Source organism: Bidens hawaiensis, unplaced genomic scaffold (genome assembly GCF_021521415.1).
Source record: "Bidens hawaiensis isolate Kalapana, Puna unplaced genomic scaffold, B.hawaiensis_p1.1 tig00022321_1, whole genome shotgun sequence".
In the NCBI taxonomy this organism is placed as follows: Eukaryota; Viridiplantae; Streptophyta; class Magnoliopsida; order Asterales; family Asteraceae; genus Bidens; species Bidens hawaiensis.
Window position 1 is genome coordinate 225860 of NW_027493473.1, and position 6207 is coordinate 232066.

General features: G+C 44.6%; 1 pseudogene; it reads left to right on the plus strand.

Annotated features, from left to right (window-relative positions):
- The first annotated feature begins 581 nt into the window (after nt 1-581).
- On the plus strand, nt 582-1295 carry LOC143565354 (secreted RxLR effector protein 161 pseudogene; annotated as a pseudogene).
- Nucleotides 1296-6207: the final 4912 nt, after the last annotated feature.

Consider the following 6207-nt stretch of genomic DNA (forward strand, 5'->3'; position numbering starts at 1 on the left):
AGGACAAGCAAATAGTTAGAAGAAAAAGAGGGAAACAAGGCTTAAGGGCGGGACGGCGACAAAAGGGAAAAGAAGGCGGAAAGAGAGAAGGAGAGGGACGGGACGGCGGAAAGAAAGAGAGAGAAAGAGGCGGGAAGGAAAAGTATGTTATTATTATTAAAAGTAAAATATAAGTATAAATATTAAATAATAAAAGAAAGAGATCGGGTCAGAGAAACGGGTACCTGGGTCGGGTCGGATCGGGGCAGATGTCACACCACTTAGACGTGAAGACGGCGTTTCTACATGGTGACTTAAAAGAAACCGTTTATGTTTACCAACCGGAGGGGTTCGAGAAACCGAAATAAACGCATAAGGTGTACAGGTTATCGAAAGCCGTATACGGTCTAAAACAAGCCCCAAGTGATTGGAATGTTAAACTCGATGGAATACTGAGGATGATGAATTTCCATCGGTGTATGAAAGAACAAGCTATTTATCGGAAAATAACCGGTAATTTTATTTTAATTGTCGCGGTTTATGTTGACGATATATTTGTAACATGTTTTTGCTTGAATATGATAAACGGGTTCAAGAAGAATATGGCATCAAAGTTCGATATGTTCGATTTAGGAAAACTTTCCTATTACCTCGGAATCGAAGTCTCGCAATGCAAAGATGGGATCAAAATTAAACAAGAGTCGCATGCTCGGAAAATTTTAAAAGAAGCTGGTATGGAAAACTGTAACCCAGCTTATGTACCCATGGATCCCAATTTGAAGCTGTCAAAAGCCGAAGACGAGATAGATGTTGAAGCCACCGGATACCGAAAAATAGTCGGATGCCTTCGGTATTTGCTACAAACCCGACTCGACCTCACTTATTCTGTCGGGGATGTTAGTCGATACATACAGCAACCGAAAGAGTCACACGAAAATGCTATAAAACATATACTTCGATACGTGAAAACGACACCGAGTTATGGTATCAAGTATAACCGAGGAGAAAGAACCATGTTAATCGGGTTCAGTGACAGTAGTCACAATATTGATGAAGATGATGGAAGGAGCACTACGGGCCATATATTTTACTATGGATCTTCACCGATCTCTTGGTGTTCTCAAAAGCAAGGGACCGTAGCTTTATCCTCGTGTGAAGCAGAGTACATTGCAGCTAGTTCGGTTGCGTCTCAAGCGGTTTGGCTTAGGGAGTTGCTAAGTGAGTTAACCGGGAAACCACCTCAGAAAGTGGTGTTATATATAAGTAACACATCTGCTATTTCTCTCGTGAAAAATCCAGTGGTTCATAGTCGGTAAACACATTAAATCCCGTTACCACTACATTCGGGAATGTGTTGAAGGAGAGGAGGTGGAAGTCGAACACATAAGTGGCAAAATACAATGGGCCGATATTTTAACCAAAGCTCTCACGCGAAAAAAGTTCAAGGAGATGCGGGACCTGCTGAAATTGGAAGACCTACCCTATACGACTAAGAAATTGGGGGGGGTGAATGTTGGCAATTTCTAATCAAAGCCTTGATGTGCAAGGCAAGTAACTTGGCGAGCAAGGCACAAGTTACATATGGATCATAATACTTCTTAATACATGTGGGTTTAGGTTGTTAGGTTTATTTTAATTAATTTACCTATTGTTTAGGAATCCTAGTTAGACTCAAACGTGTCTAGGTTTGGTCTATATAAACCGTGTAAGGTTTCATTATTGTAATTAAGTTTTGAGTGAGTTTCTTAATACAATAATCGTTTTGGGTGTTTGCCAATAATTCGTGTTTCCAATTCAGCTCTTGAGTGATTTCTTGGATTGATTTGTGAAAAATAAGGATTCACGTACCTATTATACGTTAAGATCTTAGATCTTTTGCCAATATATATATTAATAATACCAACACTATATAGCCATCTTTCAAAACCTTAGTGCTCAGTAGACTTTCAGAAGAAATTGTTTATATTTTATCTACAACCAAACTAAAAGACTTTATTTCATATTCAAAAAGAAAGAAAAATACATATAAATAAGATGTCAAGATACTACAGAAGCCCAAGAAATCAACCTTACTAAAACCGGCAAAAATCTAAACTTCAACATCAACCTCTATATCCACCCCATGGAGGATAACCATAAGGCGGCATCCCATCGCGGTACGGATAAAACTGCGGCGGTGGTGGTGGTGGAGGATAAAACGCATGTGGCGGCGGTCCCATGATCACCGGAGGACCCATAAACCTTTGTTGTTGGTGAAAAATAGGTGGTGGAAACAAAGGTGGACGTTGCAACTTGTCTACTGGAGTTCCCATGATGAGTGGTTTCTCATAATGAGACTTACAGAATATATCACGACATACGTTTTTATTAACTCCAGGCTTCACGTAAGCTTCGGCTGTATGATGGTCATGTTCATGACTCCGATGCTTGCAACAACATGACTTACACGACTTATGTTTCTTCTTTTTCTTAGCTTTTTCCGTAAATTATATTGGTTTTGATAATAATGAGAATGAAAGTGGTTGAAACATATAATACAAACCGGTTCAGATTCAGATTTAGATTTAGATTTAGACTTAGGTTTCGCTTCGGCTTCGGATTCAGAGTCGGATGACATGATACCGAGTGCTTGTAGATCTTCTTTCTCTTGTGTTTGATTTGAATAAAAACAAAGAGGGTGTGGAAACAAAGAGAATGTAAATAGTATTTATAATAAAAATGTTAAGCGTGGGAGGGAATATTTGCGGATCTTTTATTTTTATTTCAGATTGTGTAATAAAATTGAAAGATTTGACATAGAGTAATAAAAATCTCATGCATATCCTTTATCATATTAATATATATTTTCTTTGAGTTTATTTGGAATATATTCTATTGAAGAAACACCAACCGGACCCCGGGCAGATTACTGGTAACCTGGGGGTTGGAGAGATGTTTCCCACGAGGGGTTAGACCCTTGGAAGATGGTTCTTCTGATAACCTGCAAAACAGACACCATGAGCTCGTCACTGAGAAGGGGGGGTTCCTCCTTGTGACCACCCTCCGGCGTGAGAATCAGACTAGATTGCTCTTTAAATATAAAAGTATATTAAGAGATTGCTAGAGCAGATATCAGGTATAATATGATGATAATGTAGTAAGATATGATGTGTTCAGATGATCATACCATTTGGGGTATTTATAGCCGAAGGTAGGTTTCCAAGGAGGTATGGCCGGCTGCAACAGTGTTCCTGTTCATCAACAGTAGTCTACACACGTGCCCTGCTGGTAGTTGGTGGGTAGGCAGCGGCTGATAGCGACCAGGCCTGCTGTATACTATTCCCTTTCCACCAACTGCCGGCTACGCACGTGGTATGACAGTAGTTGGTGAGTAGGCAGCGGCTTAATAGTGATACAGTACAGGAGCATGCTGCTCGCCATACTGTATCAGTGAGCTGTCGTATCCCTGATCAGATCTTTCGCCCATACCTCGTCAGGTACAGTAAAAGGTCCTTCAGTATAGACTGGCTTATTTGGGCGGGAGTATTCCCCCTCCCGCCTCTGTGCGGGATTGCTCCCGGCTTTGCTCATTCCTTCAGGTGACACTGAATGATCGAGAGCTAAGTACCTAGTGCGTGTAGCCATGCTGCGCGGGTGGCCTTCCCTCATGGCTTGTATCCGAGGCTGCGGGAACAGGCGGAGTCCTTCACCATGGGAGGCATTTCCTGCGGGACCAGCTTGCATACTGCGCGTAAGGACGTCACGTCTCTGAGCATGGTTGGTCCTGCGGATCCAGTTGGTCTCTGCGCAGACGTCCCTGTTTAAGGTGAGTCTTGCGGGTCCAACTGGGCTCTGCTGGGACCTACCTCTTCAAGTCCCCCCAGTCCAATGTTCTTCTCATGCGTGTTTAATAAAGTGAGGTGAACTTTTGGACTTAAGCAAAGGGTTTTGAAAAGGGTTTTGTAAGGTTTTCCATGGGAAGTCCTTGTCACTTGCAGAAATGCCCGAGTTTCCTGCTTGGTCTTTGGGTATGATGCGGGTAGGTCTGTAACCTCCTCGCAAGTCAGGAGCATTGAGTCCCAGTTGTGTGGATTCTCCATGAGGTTTTGGTAGTTTTGAACATAGTGATCAATTATGTTAAAACCACCAATTCCATCCTGGAACTTCAAACAACGTAGTTCTCAACGTTCCCGCTATGCGGGGATGTTATTTCCGTTTCCGCAAGCATTGCCCAGAAGATCCTTCCTGGTTTCAATTCCCAGCGGAGCGCTAGGTATGTGAAGGGTTTTGCCTTAACACTGTACCAGCGCTCGTCTTACGGTTACTTTACTTCCAAGGTATTCCTAGCGTCAATTCCCTGCAGGTGCTAGGTATGTGAAGGGTTTTGCCTTTACACTGTACCCGCATCTGTCTTATAGTTACTTGGTTGCCGAGGAATATTTGGCTTCAATTCCCTGCGGGTGCTAGGTATGTGGAGTTTTGCCTTTACACTGTACCCGCATCCGTCTAACGGTTACTTGTTCGCCAAGGTTTACTTGGCTTCAATTCCCTGCGGGTGCTAGGTATGTGAAGGATTTTGCCTTTACACTGTACCCGCATCCGTCTAACGGTTACTTGTTCGCCAAGGTTTACTTGGCTTCAATTCCCTGCGGGTGCTAGGTATGTGAAGGGTTTTGCCTTTACACTGTACCCGCATCCGTCTAACGGTTACTTGTTTGCCAAGGGGTAAGGGGTATTTTCCCGCTTACTTTTTAATATTTTCGAATTTTGAATTTTGAAATTCGAAGAGTTGGTGGAAAGATAAGAACAGTCCAAACCTCTGAAACGTCGTGCGACGGTTTCTTCTGACTGTGTCAGGACGTGCAGGAAGTTATGGTGACGTGACAGAACATGGTCATTCCAGACGCTTTTCCTGGCGCGTGGGCACGATTTTTCGGGCGCGTGGCCGCGAAATTACTGGCACGCGTCCTGTCAACAGCTGTTGCCAGCCTGCTTTTTGCCACGTGTCATAGTTTCATTGCACCTTCGATTTCTCTCTCCTCCGCATTAAATTCACCGCATTAATTGCGATTAGTATATAAAGGGGGAGAGGCCCCTTTATAATCCACACTTTCACCTCTCTTCTTCTTCTTAGTGATTTCCGGCAAATACTCCCCTTTTTCAGGCAAGCATTTTCCCGAAATCACTCTTCTTTCTGCAAAAATGTCTTCTCATGATGCTGAAGCTGTAGCCGACGATAGGAGTACTGCTGGCGAGTGCCAGTGTGCTCTACCTCTCGATCAGTACTAGTACATAGTCAGGAAGTTCATGCTCGAGTCTCTCGAGCCTGAGTTTCCTGAATCCCACCAGACTGTGTACGATGCCCCCAGTGGCAAGATCGGGGTATATGCTGCATTCTTTGTTTATGGGAACCTTAGGTTTCCATTGACAAAGTTTATGTATCGTGTCCTGGAGAGGCACGATGTGCACCTGACCGAGGTGCATCCGATGGCGATTGCCAAGGTCCGGCACTTCGAGTGGGTGTGCCGGATTCTGGGTATTGAGCCCTACGTGGACCGCCTGATGACCTTCTATACTTGGAGGTGCGTCCAAGGGTGGTACACCCTGACAACCCGTATAAAGGGTTTAAAGATCTGCGTGACCGAGCGCAGTCTCCGATCGTGGAAGCGGGAGTTCTTCTACATCTCTGCCCGCGCCATCCCCATTGCTATGAAGTTCAAGAAGGGTCAAGCGCTTCCGAGCCTTCACGCTTCCAGCTACCAGGAGGCGGGATGGTTCGCGAAGATATCCCGGGTCCAATCTCCGGTTTACCGGTTTGCGGAGTCCGGGATGGTGCTGCTGGGGATGAGCCGGGTATGGAAGGATGCGTCCCGGTTTCCCATCCTTCTTGAATATGGTTTGAACTCTATTCCTTATGGTATGTCATGTCTTTCTTGCTGATATTAGTTAATTTTCTAACTGTTTCTTTTTCTTTCAGAGGGGAATAATTTGGAGTCGCTCCTGTTCCCGCGGGAAGCTGACAGTCCTGTGCGGGTGGGCACTCGTGCTCTGGATGACAATGAGTTGCCCATCCTGGCGCAAACGGCGGATAGGTTTGTGGAGGTCTATCCGCCGGGCCAAGAGATCCTGAGCCACCGGCGGCCAGGTAAGGAGATATTCTATCCTGAACCCCTCAATGCTGTACCCGTTGCTGAAAATCCTTACATCCTGTCTTCTGAGGAATCCGCAGATGGTCCTCCTCTTGTGCGG